This window comes from Phascolarctos cinereus, unplaced genomic scaffold (genome assembly GCF_003287225.1).
Source record: "Phascolarctos cinereus isolate Bilbo 61053 unplaced genomic scaffold, phaCin_HiC Scaffold_5;HRSCAF=322, whole genome shotgun sequence".
NCBI classification, from domain to species: domain Eukaryota; kingdom Metazoa; phylum Chordata; class Mammalia; order Diprotodontia; family Phascolarctidae; genus Phascolarctos; species Phascolarctos cinereus.
The window spans coordinates 216121654-216139048 of NW_027555958.1; the positions used below are offsets into that span (position 1 = coordinate 216121654).

A 17395-nucleotide genomic window follows, 5' to 3' on the forward strand; every position below is an offset into this window, starting at 1 on the left:
AGACAGCAGGCCTTTGCCAGAGTTGAGTAAGCCTCTTTCCTCATACATCTATTCTGTTCAGTTTCTGTTTGCAGCCATTCCATTGGGTCTTTGGCAGGAAGCTGTTAATTACCAAAGTGGATAGAGCATCATATTCAGACACTAACTGGCCAGATCAACAAGCACTTATTAAGCACCTTCTGCTTTTGAGGCACTGTGCTAGGTGTTGAGTACACAAAACCAAAAGTGAAACAGTTTCTTGCCCTCAATAGATTTTCAGTCCATTGGTGGAGTCAACATCTAAGGCACCTAATTGGCTCAGGGGCTAAGAGTGCTGGGACTGGTGTCCACTTCGGCAGTACATATACTAAAATTGGAACAATACAGAGAAGATTAGCATGGACCCTGCACAAGGATGACATGCAAATTCACGAAATGTTACACATTTTGGGGACAGCTAGGTGGCTCAGTGGATAGAGCACCATATTCAGACACTAGCTGGCTGTATAAGCCTGGGGAAACCACTTCGCCTCTGTTTGCCTCAGTTTTCTCATCTGTAAAATGGTAATAATAATAGCATCTACCACCCAGGGTTAATGTGAGACTAAAATGAAACAATACTTTGCACCCTAAAAAGGCTATATAAAGGCTGGCTATTAGCTGATATGTATATATGAAGATATGTGCAAAATATACTCAAGATACAATTTTTTTGAGGAGAAGGGGTCAGGAAAGGCTCCATTATAGAAGGCATCACAAAATCAGAGTCTTGAGGAAAAGTAGGGCTCCTAAGAGGTGGAAGTAAGGAACCTCCTCTTGCCAATTAAGGTTGTTGAGACACAGGGAGATTAAATGGCTTTCCTCAAGGTCACACAGGTCATGTGTCAAAGGCTGGATTTGAAAACAGAACCTCTGACCTATGAGCTGGTGCTCTTTCCACTGTAACACTGACTCTGAAGACACAGATAGAAAATCCTGGCTTGTGTCCAGATGAAAGAAAGGAAAAAGGATTGTTGTCTACTGGGAACTAAGTCATACATATGAGTGCAGAGGCAAGAACAGTGGTTTCCAAAATTTTTTGATTATACACCTCCAATAAAGATATTTGCTTATTTATAAGGCATATTTACTGTTACATTACATACATCATAAAATGTACACAAAAGTGAATATTGAAAGAATGCAATTTTAAAAATTAAATAATAACATTTGATCCTAGAGTCAATAGGGAGCTAGGTGATTCAGTGGATAGAGTGCTGGGCCTGGCATCAGGAAGACCCATCTTCCTGAGTTCAAATCTGGCCTCAGACTCTTACTAGCTGTGTGACCCTGGGCAAGTCACTTAATCCTGTTTGCCTCAGTTTCCTCATCTGTAAAATGAGCTGGAGAAGAAAATGGCAAACCACTCCAGTATCTTTGCCAAAAAAAAAAAACCCTAAATGGGACAGTGGAGAGTAGGACACAACTGAAACAGCTCAGCAACAGCAACAAAAAAGAGTCAATCAGGGCCATTGGAGTTTATTGAGTAGAGCGATAACCTGGTCAGAATTCCATATGAGGAATATTTGGCAACTGTATGTGGGAGACCAGTTAGGATAGGGTTTTGTCATGGACCACTTTGGCAGTCTGGTAAAACCTGTGGTGGACTCTTTAGGATGCTTTTAAAAGTATTGAAAGGGGCAGCTAGGTGGCACAGTGGATAGAGCACCGAGCCTGGATTCAGGAGGACCTGAGTTCAAATCCAGCCTCAGACACATAGCACTTACTAGCTGTGTGACCCTGGGCAAGTCACTTAACCCCATTGCCTAGCCAAAAAAATAAAATAAAAGTATTGAAGGAAATGCTAAATTTCATTTAAAAGTTAGTGGAAAAAAATGTAATTTTTTTCCATCCAGTTTACTAGATGCCCCCCAAATCAATGGACTCTAGGTTTAAAACTCTTGAATTAGGAGTCTATTGCAAAAGGCCAGGTGAGAGGTACCAACTGTGACTGGAGAAATATTGTTTTAATCTCAATAAAAAGATTTGGGAACTGACTGATGTGAGATGAGAGAAGGTGATGAGTGATGGCTAATATAAATACCCAGATGACTGGGTAGTGGTACCCTAGGGGCTAACTAGAATGAGGGGCTCTTCCCCTTAAGAACATAATTGGCATGTAAGAGAAATTGCCTCCACCTCCTTTATAATGCAATCTGAGATCCCCCTAATTTCACTCACTAGGTTAAAACACTTAGCTACCCTCCTGGACTGCTGTCCACTATATATATAGCTGCTGTATGTGCCTGGGTCACAGTTTGATTATAACTTGAGAGTGAGAAGATGGATTCCGTCTTGGGGTATGCTGAAGCCAACTGTACCAATTTGAGAGCCAATCCTCAAACTTTCAGTGTGAGTACTTGCATCTCAAAACCCAGCAAACACTACAAATTAAGACTTGAGGTATCATTTTTATTGACTGTCTAGACTTATGGAAGCAGAGCAAATATTAATAATGAAAATAAACTTTAAAATATGTTGTGGGTAGAGGTCCTCTTTCCCCCTCAGCTGGTTATTAAGCATACCCTTCCCTATAATCAATTATGATACTCGTATCCAATACAACCACCTATACTCTTCATTTAATTACTGTCCACATCCCTGCACCCTCTCCTTCTCCTTCACCTCCTTTCTTCCCCTGCTAGGCAGGCTCCCAATCTTTCTCTTTCTTCGCTGATCCTTGGCCCCATCAAAGCAGTTCTAACCTAATCCCAAGCTTGGCGTCCCCAGCAACAATTCTGAAGATGCCACAGGGGAAAGTCTCCATTTCCTGAATATTAATCCCCTTCCTTCTTCAGACTGTCTCATGGTTATGGCAGGTGACCTTCAGAGCTCATGTATTGGGATCCTGTGGCAGCAATCATTAAGAGTTCCCTGTGTGTTTTACATGGACAATCCAGGATGAACATGCAGGTTACAATCTACACTGCATATTGTCTTACATTATCTTTTCCTCACATCTTGCTTTTCTGAACTTCCTTCTTTCTGGTGACGTTACCACCATCCTTCTAGTCTACTGGGTGTGATTCTTGATTGCTCACTTACCCATCACATCCAAATAATTTCCAAGTCTTGTCTTTCCAATTTCCATAACACCATAGCTCAGGCCCTGGTTACTTTTCACCTATACTATTGCAATAGACTAATTGGTCTACCTACCTCAAATCCCTCAAGTATCCAAACCAACTTCCACATAGCTCCATAACCATGTAATTCCCCTCCTCAGACTCCCTTGGCTCCCTGTTGACTCTAGAATCAAATATAAGCCCCTCCATTGGTACTTAAAATGATCCTTACATTTGATGTTGTAATTAGAAAAGCTAAAGATTTAACTAAAAAATAGCCAAAATAATAACTTTGAAGTTGTTTTTCAGCCATTTTTAGTCATGTCTGACTCTTTATGATCCCAATTGGGGTCTTTTGGTCAAAGATACTGGAGTAGTTTACCATTTTCTTCTCTAGCTCATTTTACAGATGAGGAAACTGAGGCAAACAGGGTTAAGTGACTTGCCCAGGGTCACATAGCTAATACGTAACAGGATATAAAATAAATCCACTTCTTTTCTTTATTTTGGCAACAAAGTCCAACAGGAAGATATAGAAAGAAATTCCATTCAAAATAACTATACAATGTTTTATTCTACCTAGAGCATAGAGATAGAATGTGTATTCAAGAGTAGACCTACCAAGATACAAATTGTGATTATAAGAAAAAAACAGATATTAAAAGGAGAAAAATATTAATTGCTTATGGTTGGGCCATACCAATATAAAAAAGACAATATTACCTAACCTATTCAGTGCCATTCCAACTTACCATAAGGTTACTTTATAGAACTAGAATGAACACACACACACACACACACACACACACACACACACACACTCACACACAGATTTATCTGAAAAAAACAAAAACACTCTCAAAAAAAATAATGAAAAAGGTAAAGAGAAAGGTATCGTTCATACCAGTTTAAAAAACAATAGGAAAATTGCATATGAGATCCAGAAGCAAACAATCATACTAGTATACTATTTTGATTATATAAAACTTTTAAAGTTTTTGCATAAATAAATCTAATATAGTAAAAATTAGAAGAAAAACAGTTGACTGGGGTAAAAAAATCTTTGCAACAAGTTTCTCCGATACTATTCTCCTTTATAAGATAGGAATGAATTCAAATTTATAAAACACTAAAATCCATTCCCTAATAGATAAGTGCTCAAAAGTTATGAACAGTTCTCAAGGGAAGAAATCTAAGCTTTCAATAATCATGAGAAAATACACTCTAAGCCACTAATAATTAGAGAAATACAAATTAAAGCAACTTGGAGATTACACCTTCTATTTGTCACATTGACAAAGATAACAAAATAGGAAAATGACAAATGTTGGAGGGGATAAGGAAAAACATTTACATTAGTACATTGTTGGTGGAGCTATGAATTGGTATAGCCATTCTGGAAAGCACTTTGGAACTATGAAACCTCTAGGCAGAGAAAGAGGAAAAGGATCTATACGTACAAAAATGTGCTCTCTACGTGGTAACCAAAAACTGAAAACTTAAAGGGGTGTCCTATTGGGGAATGTCTAAATGAATTTTGGCATATTAATATAATAAAATATTATTGTGCCATAAGAAAAGATGAAATGGACAATTTCAGAGGACACAGCAAAGACCTCTCTGAACCAATACAGAGTGGAGTGAGCAGAGCTAGGAACACAAGTAAACAGCGATAACAATATTATAGAGCAGACCTGCACAACTTGTAAACTTCTGCAGGCCACAGTAGGTTAGACTAGAGACAGACTGATAATAACTGGTTGCTGCAGGTCACATGACAAACAAGAGAGGACGCAGTGGCAACCCTCCATTTTTCCACAGGCCGCTGAAATTCTTTGGTGGGCCGCAAGCAGCAGGCCGTATGTTGTGCAGGCCTGTTATAGAGGAAAACAACTTTGAAAGGCTTCAGAATGATGATCACCGCAGCAATAAATGACAAGTTCAAAAGATGAAGATGAAATGTACCAGTCACCTCCTGAAAGAAAAGTGATGATCTTAAAATTTAGAAAGACAGATACATTTATAGACATGGTTAATGCGGGCATTAGTTTTGATGGACTATGTAGGTATGTATCAGGGATTTCTTTTGGGGCATTTAAAATTTTTTGATGGGAGTAGTGGGAAGGATAGAGTAATGAAAGAAAATATAAAACTAAAATAAAAATAAATAAACATTCAATCACATTGCTCAAAAGAGCAAAAAGATTTTTTAAAATCTTGTATATTTCAGTCTCGTATCCTTTTGACCTCTATTTTGTATACAATTTAAAATTAAAATATATTAATACAATTACATAGATTTAAAATAGACATTTATTGGGGCAGGATATTAAAAGATTTACTGATAAGTGTATGTAATAACAACAATTTGGAGACTACTGCTCAAAAGAATGTTGGCATAGAAACAAATAGCAGCCAGACAGTTCATCTCATAAGAACAAAAGGGAGAAATAATGATAGACTACATGCTGAAGGGTACTGAGGTAGTTACTTGTTGACCTGATAGTAAGTAGTAGCAGAGAAAGGTCTGTTGTCTTCACCTGTATCTGAGGCATGATTGTTCCCAGAACTTGTCAAACCTGATCACTCCCTACATTTCTGGTGTTATCATTCATCCCCACAAGAATCACAAGAAAGCACCTAGAAATCCTGGGTAAGAAACTGAACCTTAGAAACACAGATGGTATTTTCATTGCTACTGATGATAGGGGGTAGGGAGGGGTGGGAAAAGGGCTTTGGAAGAGAAAGGTAGATTCAAGAATGGAACAGAGGGTTAAAGAAATGACGTCTGAGAATGGGATTTGAATTTCTGTACCATGATAGACAAGAATAATGGGCTCTTGGCCAAGATTAGAGTGTATCTAACAAGAGTTGGTTAAAAATATCTGCCTCAAGTCTTGTGAATGGTGAAGAGGGATTTAGGTGGAAAAGAAGGGGAGGGAAGGAGGGAGAGGAGGAGGTTGAGGGAAAGCTACTTGTATATACCAAACCATATACCATTGAGTAATAGTTTCAACCTAGGAAGGATAGCAGCAGAGAATTCTAGAAATCCACAGGACACAAAATACAGGTGGCCAACAACAACAAAATCCAACAAAAAAATTGACATCAGATGTCTATATACAAATGCATAAATTGTAGGTAATAGACAAAGTCAACCAGAGACAAAGCATCAGATTTGACTTCACAAATATTACAGACTTGTCAGATGGTATTTATGACTGGAATACAACTCCAGAAATATAGGTAGAGTTGGGGGAGAGGGGGAAGAAGCAGGCTGATAAAGTCATATAGAATTATAATTCTATTACTGCCCCCTAAGAACCTACAATTTTCTGCAAGATCATAAAAGGGTCCAGTCTTTTTCATAGGTGGAAAATAATTAAATAATCATCTACATACTCCCATTCAAATACATTTTTTCATATCATCCCATATAATCTCCAGATACTGGGAAAAAGCTGAATATCTTTTGAAAAGGAGAATTTTGTAGCAGAGGAAGTACTGGACCTAAAGCCAGGAAGGCCTTGGTTCAAATCCCACCTCATGAAATAAACTAGGTATGTCTCTACCAGGCAAGTCATTTTCCCCTGTTGGCCTCAGTTTCTTCATTTGTAAGATGAATGGGTAGGATCAGGTAGCCTTTAAGTTCCCTTGCAGCTCTAACTCTGTCAGCTATATCAGAGGACATCTCTAGTTTGTCCAATTCACAACCCTTTTTTTCTTAATAAGAGACATCTTTGCCAGAGCCAAGTTCAGTTTGGTGGCCAAATCTAAAAACAACCAAAAAAAATTTTTTAGATAGAAAATTTTAGAGATTCACTCTGTTTGATGTATTAAAAGAATCACAGAAGAATACTTTTTTTGGACACATCAATTAAGTTACTTACAACTTATTTGCTTTTAAAGTGCCAGAAAGTTACTCACAGGGCACCATAGTCGTCTACCAAGCACTACTCCATAGATTATCTGAATCCCTTAAAAAGGGTGGCCCCCTCCTGCTCTCTAGAAAGCTTGGAATGTCTGAGTCTGCAATGATATCAGTTACTATGTATGGCAATACCAGAGATTGGAGAGCTCCACTTACTCAGTACTATAATTGGAGGATATAAATGCCAGACATGGGGGAAAAGAGACTAACCTCACAACTCAGTACAACACAGAACAATGTTTAAACAGCTTCACAGCAGCTGTGACTGAGCTCAAAACCAGGAAACACAGGTGATTCTGCAGCACTATCTTTCATACATATATTCAAATTTTCTTTTAAATTATGTTTTTTAGAGAAAAGTTACATTGAAGAGACTCCGTAACTGGCTTATTCCAAAGGATAGTCATTATTTATATTATAAGCAGGTAGATAATTTAGGGAGGAATATGACATCAACCAAAAAAAAGTATGAATATAATAGGGGTAAAGGAGAAGTCTAGACAAAAGAATGAGTTAATTCATGTCAGTAAGCATTTATTAAGCACCTACTGTGTGCCAAGCAATAAAAGCTATTGAGGCACAAGACCTCAGCTGGGAAGAAGGGGAAAGGAAAAGGAAAAGAAAAATAACATCTGACCTCAGTTCTCAAGAAAAAGATGGCCAAGCAAGCATATATAATTGGACATTGTTTGAGGAATACACAGGTCAAAAAAGGCATGGTCAGGTTGGAGAATAACAAAACAATCTCTTTATCTGTATTCCTATGGAATACAGGAAAGGGAGCATGTGAAATAAGGTTAGAAAGGTAGATTCAAGCTAGATTGTAGAAGGTTTTATGCATTCTTTATTTAATTCAGTAAGCACTGATTGTCTATTACATACTAGGCACTGAGGATATAAAGACAAAAATCAAACAGCCCTGTCTTCCAGAAGCACTCACTGGGGGCTCCATTGAAGGCTCCAGAGCAGGACAGTCCTTTGTCAAATGTATGAATTAGAAAGACATTTGGCAGTCATGTGGATAGATTGGTGATTACTGGAACCATGGAAATCAGCCAGAAAATCTATGACAAGCAAAGTAAGAGTCGAAAAGAGACTGAATCAGGGTGGTAAGGAAAAGATGGATGAGAGAGAGAAAGAAAGAGAGAGAGAGAGAGAGAGAGAGAGAGAGAGAAGAGAGAGAGAGAGAGAGAGAGAGAGAGAGAGAGACAGCACATGGAGTTAGAATTTTAGAATTAGCAGGACTCAGTAACTGATTTCTTTTCTCCATATATCCAAAGTGGACTTCGAGGTTTCAAGCCATCCACAGAATAAGGAAATCAGAAGGAAAGCCTATGTATTAAAGGGGAAAAAAGAATAGCAACTGAGGAAACCTGCTTGATCTGAGCTACCATAGGTAAGGCCTCCATCACGTTTAGGAATTCTTATAAATACTCAATAGATTGAGTATTTATACTTATTCCCCAAAGGCTGACAAAGTTATGTTTGCTGTAATACATTTTTTTCAAAGGCAATTGGGGCTAAGTGACTTGCCCAGGGTCAAACAGCTAGTAAGTGTCAAGTGTTTGATCTGAGGCCAGATTTGAACTCAGGTCCTCTTCACTTCAGGCCTGGTGCTCTATCCACTGCACCACCTAGCTGCCCTCAGGAGGCTAATTCCAAAGCCATGACCAATATTTGCCAGTTGAAATACTTTAGCTGTAAGACAGTCAAACATGAAGTGTCTACTAGGACTACGCATAAGACCCTAGGACAAATAGACATGTGCCCTGCTTATGATCTAGTAAGGGAGACAAGCCCTTATATAAATAGCTAATATAAAACAGAATGATGAATACACTAGAGGTAGGCCAAAGTGCAATGAAAGTTCAGTTCAATATTTTTTTAATTTGGACTTTCCTCAAGAAATAATTTGCTTCAACTATCTGTCATTTTTTGTATAAAAGCACTAAACAAAAACTTTCACTAAAATCCATGAAGGCTATCAAAATGACAGAGTTGTTTGCTTTTTTTCTTTTATTAAAATAGCTCAAAAATCTCCAGACACAAGCATTTGTTATTTCTTAAGCTGTTAACAAGCTGTGAAGTTGAAGCATGTTGTGAATGGAAGATAGTTCTTTAATTCTAGATGGGAATCTAGAGTACCTGGAAATTTTGGCAACTTTTACCCCTGACTTATTACATAATGTACTGTCCATGGAATAATCCTAGTTTCTATTATTTTCACTAGCCTTTAAAATGGTACCATATTAAATTTTCTTTGGCTTGCTATTCTTTTTATATTAGCATGATGTTGTTTTGAGGTTTTCTCTCTCTTTTTTTCTCAATTATATGTAAAAAATTCAATAGTCTTTTTTAAAATGTTGAGTTTTAAATTCTTTCCCTTTTTCCCATCCCTCTCCCTCATGGAAAAGGCAAGCAATTTGATATAGATTATACAATTATGCAGAACATATTTCCATATTTGCAAAAGAAAATAAACCCCCTCAAAAAAAACCAAAAAAATAAATAAAGGGGCTCACATTCCTAAAATCTAGCCACTGCTCAGATTCTTAGAATCTAGCCAATACTTGAAGACTCCTAGATTCCTCAAGGGTCTGGCAATATGACGGATCTTTAATAAACCTTGTTTTTGGCAGGAAAAAAAAAAACCAATTAAATAAATAAATAAAGGGGAAAAACGGATGCTTCAATCTGCATTCAAACTCCATCAGTTATTTCTCTGGTGATGGATAGTATTTTTCATCATAAATCCTTTGGAATTGTCTTCAACCATTATATTGCTAAGAATAGCTAAATCATTCACAGTTGATCTGTGTACAATATTGCTGTTACTGTGTACAATATTCTCCTGGTTCTGCTCACTTCACTTTGCATGAGTTCATATAAGTCTTCCCAGGCTTCTCTGAAAGCATCCTATTTGTCATTTCTTATAGCACAATAGCATTCCATCATAATCATATGCCACAATCTCTTCAGCCTTTTCCCAACTGATGGGCATCCCCTCAATTTCCAATTCTTTGCCAGCACAAAAAGAGCTGCTATGAAGATTTTTGTACATATAGGTCCTCTTCCTTTTCCTTTGATCTCTTTGGGATTCAGAGATAGTAGTGATATTACTAGGTCAAAAGGCATGCGCAGTTTTATAGCCCCTTGGGCATAGTTCCAAATCGCTCTTCGGAATGGTTGGATCAGTTCCAACTGAAACAGCAGTGCATTAGGGTCTGAATTTTTCCACAACTCCAACATTTGCCATTTTTCTTTTCTGTCATATTAGCCAACCTGATAGATATGAGTTGGTACCTCAGAGTTGTTTTAGCTTGCATTTCTCTAAAAAATAGTGATTGAGAGCATTTTAATATGACTGTAGATTCATTTATTTATTTATTTTTCTGAAACTGCTTGTTCTTATCCTTTGGCCATATTTCAGTTGAGGAATGATTTGTCTTCTAAATCTGACTCAGTTTTCTATGGATTTGAGAAATGGGGCCTCTATCCATTTTATATCCTGTAATGTTCTCTATCTCTTGTATGGTCATAAATTCTTCCCTTATCCATAGATCTGACAGGTAAAATTTCCATGCTCCCCTAATTTGCTTATATCACCCTTTATGTCTAAATTATGTACCCATTTTGACCTTATCTTGGTATACAGTGTGAGATGTTGGTCCATACCTAGTTTTTGCCAAACTGCTTTCCAGTTTTTTCAGAAATTTTTGTCCAATAGTGAGTGCTTATCCCAAAAGTTTGGATCTTTGGGTTTATTTAACACTAGATTACTATCATTTACTACTATGTATAGTGTACCTAATCCATTCCACTGATCCACCATTCTATTTCTTAGCCATTACCACATTGTTTTGATGATTACTACTTTGAAATTCAGTTTCAGGGGCAGCTAGGTCATGCATTGGATAGAGCACTGGCCCTGAAGTCAGGAGGACCGGAGTTCAAATACTGCCTCAGACCAAACACTTGACATTAGCTGTGTGACCCTGGGCAAGTCACTTAACCCCAATTGCCCCCCCCAAAAAAAGAAATTCCATTTCAGATCTGGTACTGCTAGGTACTGCCACCTTCCTTCACTTTTCTTTTCATTGATGCCCTTGATACTCTTGACCTTTTGCTCTTCTGTAATTTTGTTATTATTATTTCTAGCTCTATAAAATAATTTTTGGTTAGTTTGAGTGGCATGGCACTGAATAAGTAAATTAATTTAGGTAGAATTGTTGTTTGTATTGTCTCAGCCTATGCATGAGCAATTAATATTTCTCCAGTTGTTCAGATGTGACTTTATTTGTGTGAAAAATGTTTTGTAATTGTGTTCATATAGTTCCTAGATTTGTCTTGGCAGGTAGACTCTCAAATATTTTATATTATCTGCAGTTATTTTAAATGGAATTTCTCTTTCTACCTCTTCTTGCTGGACTTTATTAGTAATATGTAGAAATGCTGATGATTTATGTGGATTTATTTTATATCTTGCAACATTGTTTAATTATTTCAACTAGTTTTTTTATTTGAGTCTTTAGGATTCTTTTTACTATCATTTTGTCTGCAAAGAGTGATAGTTTTTTTTTCATTGCTTATTGTAATACCTTCAATTTATTTTTCTTCTCTTACTGCTATACCTAGCATTTCTAGTACAATATTGAATAACAGTGGTAATAATGGTCATCCTTGCTTTACCCTTTCTCTAATTGGGAAGGATTCGAGCTTATCTCCATTACAGATAGTGATTGATAATGGTTTTAGATACATATTACTTATCATTTTAAGGAATGCTCCATTTATTCCTATGTTTCCTAGTATTTTAAACAGGAATGAGTTTTTATTTTGTTTTTTAAAAAAGCTTTTTCTGCATCTGTTAAAATAATCATATGATTTTTGTTGTTCTTGATGTAGGCAATTATGCTAATAACTTTCCTAATATTGAAGCAGCCCTGCATTCCTGATATAAACCCCACCTGGTCATAATGTATGATCTTTGTGACATATTGCTGTAATTACTGTAATCTCCTTGCTAATATTTTATTTAAAATTTTTACATCAACTTTCAATAAAAAACACCAAATTGAGAATCCTGAAACTCAAAGGAGAGATCAATAAAGTTGAAAGTAAGAAAAGCATTCAACTAATTAATAAAACTGGGATTCAAAAAAATGAAACAAAGGAAAAAAACAATAAAATAGATAAACCGTTGGCTAATTAGATTTTGGGAGATTTTTAATTAGTTCTTTTTCTAGTTTTTTTAATTGCATACCCAATTCTTTGATCTTCTATTTCCCTATTTTATTGATGTAAGTATTTAGAGATATAAATTTTCCTCTAAGTACTGTTTTGGCTGCATCTCATAAATTTTTTCTATAATTTATTATTTGACCTACTCATTCTTTAGGATTTGATTATATAGCTTCCAATTAATTTTAATATATGTTTCCATGGCCCTTTATTGAATATAATTTTATTGCATTATGGTACGAAAAGGATGCATTTAATATTTCTGCTTTTCTGCATTGGGTTTTGAGGTTTTATGCCCTAATACATGACCAATTCTTGTGAAAGTGCCATATGCAGCTGAGAAAAAGGTATACTCATTTCTGTTCCCATTCAATTTTCTTCAGAGATCAATCATATCTCACTTTTATAAAATTCTGTTCATCTCCTTAACTTCTTTCTTATTTATTTTATGGTGAGATTTATCTAATTCTGAGAAAAGAAAGGTGAGGTCCCCTTCTAGTATAGTTTTACTGTCTATTTCCTCCTGTAACTCATTTAACTGTTTAACTTTAACTGTTAACTTTAAGAATTTGGATGCTTTGCCATTTATTGCAGATATGTTTAATATTGATATTACTTCATTGTTTATGGTACCCTCCAGCAAAATGTAGTTTCCCTTCTCCCTTTTAAGTGGGTTTATTTTTGCTTTTGCTTTGTCTGAGATCAAGATTGCTACCATTGCTTTTTGACCTCAGCTGAAGCACAATAGATTCTGCTCCGGTCCCTTATTTTTACTCTGTCTGTGTCTCTGTGTTTCAAGTGTGTTTTTTGTAAACAACATGTTGTTGGATTCTGGTTTTTAATCCATTCTGCTATATGCTTCAATTTTATGGGTGAGTTAACATGATGTTTTTAATAGAACAGTTAAATATCAATACAAAAAATTGGTAAAGGCAGGCTGGTACAACGGGAGGAAAATAAGTGATGAACTTGAGTCAAAGGACTTGGGCTCAGTCTTGGCTCTGCCACTTATTACATGGGTTTTTGTTTGTTTTGGTCAACAGCTTTGGTAACATCCCCCAAATTTTGGTCTATAGACTCATTGTTATTATTTATTGTTCCTATGAATTTTTTCCCTTTAACCCACATAAGATTAGGTTATTTTAGTTTCTAGTTGATTTTAATACTTTTTTCAGTAGCCTTTTAACATAATTTCTGTTGCATTATGGTCAGCAAAGGATTTGTATAATATTTCTGCTTTTCTGCAGAGTTTGTGAGGTTTTTATGTTCTAAGACATGATCAATGGCTGTAAAGGTTGCCACTTACTATTTACACAACTTTGAACAAGTCACTTAACCACTCTGGGCCTCTTTTGTAAAATGAGAGGGTTAGATTAAATGACCACTGAGGTCTCTTCCAGTTCTAGATATATGATCTTATGGATTAAATTTAGTAACTATTTATATTTAAATGAATTTCAATCTATAATCTATTATAACTTTTTATTGTTCTAAGTCACCATCAGAATTCTTTGTCTGTTCTTATTCCCTATAGATTATGTATATGTCATTCTTTTGATTCTGTGTTCCATTTTTAACTTTGCATTATTTTATAAAAGTTCTTCTAGATTTCTCTGTATTCTTCATATTTGTCCATCTTAAATATGTTATAGTAATCCATTAATATACCACAACTTAACCATCCCATATTGTCAGACATGTAGATTACTTCAATATTTTTTGTTTTGAAATTACATATAAAGCTTTCATGAACATTTTTGAATAACTCTTTTGTTTACCAATACTTTCAAGTTTCATATAGTCCTAACAACATAATTATTCCATCAAAAAGTCAAGTGATTTCTTGAGTATACAACATCTGCACATGTTTGGCAAGAGATTGGCAAACTTTCCTATAAAAGTATTGAAATAGCTAACAATAATGGTTCCCATCAGTACTGTAGATCCCTGTATTTTAAAAGATTAGCCTTGGAGCAAAATTTAAAGAAACTCAGAGCATGTACTTATGATTTGTTACCACAGCTGATTTTCAGGGCTCCAAATAAATGAGGTAGTCTAATACTAAGCTGTTTTCTGAAAGAATTCATAAGGCTTTAAAAAATTTATTAGAATACAACTTTAACAATTATTTCTGAGGGATTTCTGAAGGAAAATAGTTTTCAATTTTCATTAGGGTTCATTTAAACAGTTGTGGGCTTTTTAAATTTTTGCTTTGGTTTTTAGAAGGATGTAGGTATTCTTGATGATCTCTTTTCTAATTAGGGCAGAATACTAGAAACCATTGTACTTTCAAGAGTACAACAGCACTAACCCTTTTTTTAAAAAAATAAGAACATGGTAGAAAAAAAGAATAATGATTGAAACATTATTGAAATTATTATTTCATTATTGAAAAATTATTGAAACACATTATTCCTTTTGCCTTTTAGAAGTAATTCCTGATACAAAGCATTGCTCATGGCAAAAATAGAGGACTATTTTGTTCATCTCAAAATCTAGCTGACAAAAAACTAGATTAGCTCTCAAGAACTGGAGAAAAAGATTATTTTTAGGTGGAAAATGGAAAAGACTAAGATATAATATTAAGAAGGGATGACTAGGAGATCTTTTGGATAATGGAAACACAGAGATATTTAGTCAAGCCCATAATTTAAGGGAACTAGAAAAGAAACATTGGGGGCAAATAGGCAGCTGTACAGAAAGGAGGCAGCAATTCAAACATGAAAGACCTAAAGATTTACTCATTCTCCCAAAGAAGAAAAAGGAAGACTCCAAGGAGGTGACTAAAAGTCAGAAGTTATATCATATCTGCTTGATACACAAGGAATGTGTGGTTGCTTAAAATCTAACACTATCATAAATCAAAGAACTTTGCTCACCAAGTAAGTCCTCAGTATAGAAGGAAAGCAGAGAGCTTCCTCCAAGCATTACTACATCCCATACATCAAGCAAGTTTAATTGTTCATTTTCAAAGAAGAGTTTAGCTCCAGATGGGATCTTGGAGAGCTAATTCAAAAAAAAATTTTTTACAGAAGAGGAAACTGAGGCCCAGAGCATTTATAACTGGCCCAAACAAAGGTAAATAGTGAAAGAACAGTTATCACTAACAATTTTGATAGCCAAAGTAAGATCCACTTGAGATAAATTCTATTGAGGGTGAAGTGGGAAAGAGACAGGACCCAGGCACAGGACTTCAAAGGAAGCAAGAAATCCTAGGATACCAGTCATGGTCGGTATAGATCCAGGTAGACTGAAAATATAAAGGGAAGAAACCCACTACCTGTTAACTTCCTATTATACTAATTATTCTTGCTACCTAGGTGTTCAGCTTAATTGTTTTGCTACTAAAGGATGGTAAATGCTATTAATTCCCTTCAAGTATCAGTGTCCTGGGAAAGAGCCTCTGTGACCTAACCCTAGTCAGGACTACCTTGACTAGTTAGAGCTACCCAAGTCTCCTCATTCACAATCCAGGGGAGTTTTCATTATGCCACATTGCCTCCTTGCACATGTAGTTAATATTTAACATTAACACCATCTAAAATTTATAATATTAATAACAACCAATATTGATAACAGTGATTTAAGGTTTGTAAAGCTATATAACATATTTATCATTTGATAAACACAATACTGTTAAACAGGTGCTATTATCATTCCAATTTGAATATGCTAAGTATTTGGGGAAACTGTACACTTGACATTCAAATAAATTTGATACAGATTCAGCACGTTTATCCTATCCCTTCCTGCTTGGGTTAAATAATAATAATAATAATAATAATAATAATAATAATAATAAAATCTTCAGGAAGAAACTTACAAGTGGGTAAATACACTTATGAAAACCTAATAGCATTCAACATGGACATAATACAGTACTGACTGGCTCCATTTGGAGATGTTATATGAAAAATTGAGTGAGTTATAATTTCTACAAAGCTGACAGATTTGTTAGTTGGCTTCATTTAGTTTTCAAAACTAAAAGAGTGACTGGTGCATTGGAAGCATCTGCGATGTGTATGTGCCTGAAAATGGTAAGCATAGATGACCTTTATCAATCATAGGATTCAGACCTAAGAGGGACCTTGTATATCATCCAATAAGACACCTTTATTTCATTGGTGAGGTTAAAGACCAGAAGAGGGTAACATTTTTCCTAAAAGTGTAAAGTTTAACACAGAAAATTCAAACGAAGCAATGTCAATCTGATATTGACTAAGATGCTATCCTATTAAAAATAATTCCTTGGTACAGATACTCTGATAGAATGTAAGCTCCCTGAGGGCATGGACTATTTCGTTTTTTTCCCCTAGTATCCCCAGAACTTAGCACAGTGCCTGGCACATGCTTAATAAATGCTGATTAATTGATTAATTAGGTTAATTCCCATAACTAATGCAGGTGGTTTTGTATAATCATAATTGCTTTTCCATCCAATGATCCCCAAAATTCAAAATTTTTATTTATACTTTCATATACAATGCCCCACTGGCACTTTTCAATATTGGCTCCATACCCCAACTCCATAGAACTCTTTCTTTTTTCCTGGATTCATTCCAGAGAACTCCCAAGTGAGGAAATGTCCTCTGTCACCACAGGCTGGCACCTGCTCAGTAGCTTATAGTCTGAGAGACCTTCCTTTCTTATAAAAAAGAAAAACCATTAAACAAAATAAATTGTAAATTATTTCTCCTGGCTTCACTCTCCATCTGTTCCATACTGGCTTCTTTCAAGTTCAGTACTGACGCTGCACCTCATGATCTGCGGTACATATCCTACGGTACAATCCTCCCCACCCTCAATATGCTATTTCAAAGAAGAAAAAAAGGGAAAAGTATAATACTTATAGCTCTTATTAATATAGCACTCTAGAATACGCAATGCACTTATAAATATTATCGCATTTGATTCTCACAACAACCTTTGAAGTAGCAGCTATTATTAGCCCCATTCTGATATGCAGCATATTTTTGGGAACTATATGCTTTATATTCTAAGCAAGCTGAATACAGGTTCTGTGCATTCATTCTCCTCTCCACCTGTTCTGGACCTAAATTAGTTCGGCACACACATCCCAGCCCTAAAGACTTATTACATCGTAGCCTATACCCAGCCTGGGTTCTCTGAACGGCTCTTC

General features: G+C 35.8%; 1 non-coding gene across 1 annotated transcript; it reads left to right on the top strand.

Moving 5' to 3' along the window:
- Nucleotides 1–324: 324 nt before the first annotated feature.
- Nucleotides 325–429, top strand: LOC144457999 (U6 spliceosomal RNA). Its single transcript, XR_013487563.1, has one exon. It is a non-coding gene; the product is annotated as a U6 spliceosomal RNA (small nuclear RNA).
- The last annotated feature ends 16966 nt before the right edge of the window (nt 430–17395 follow it).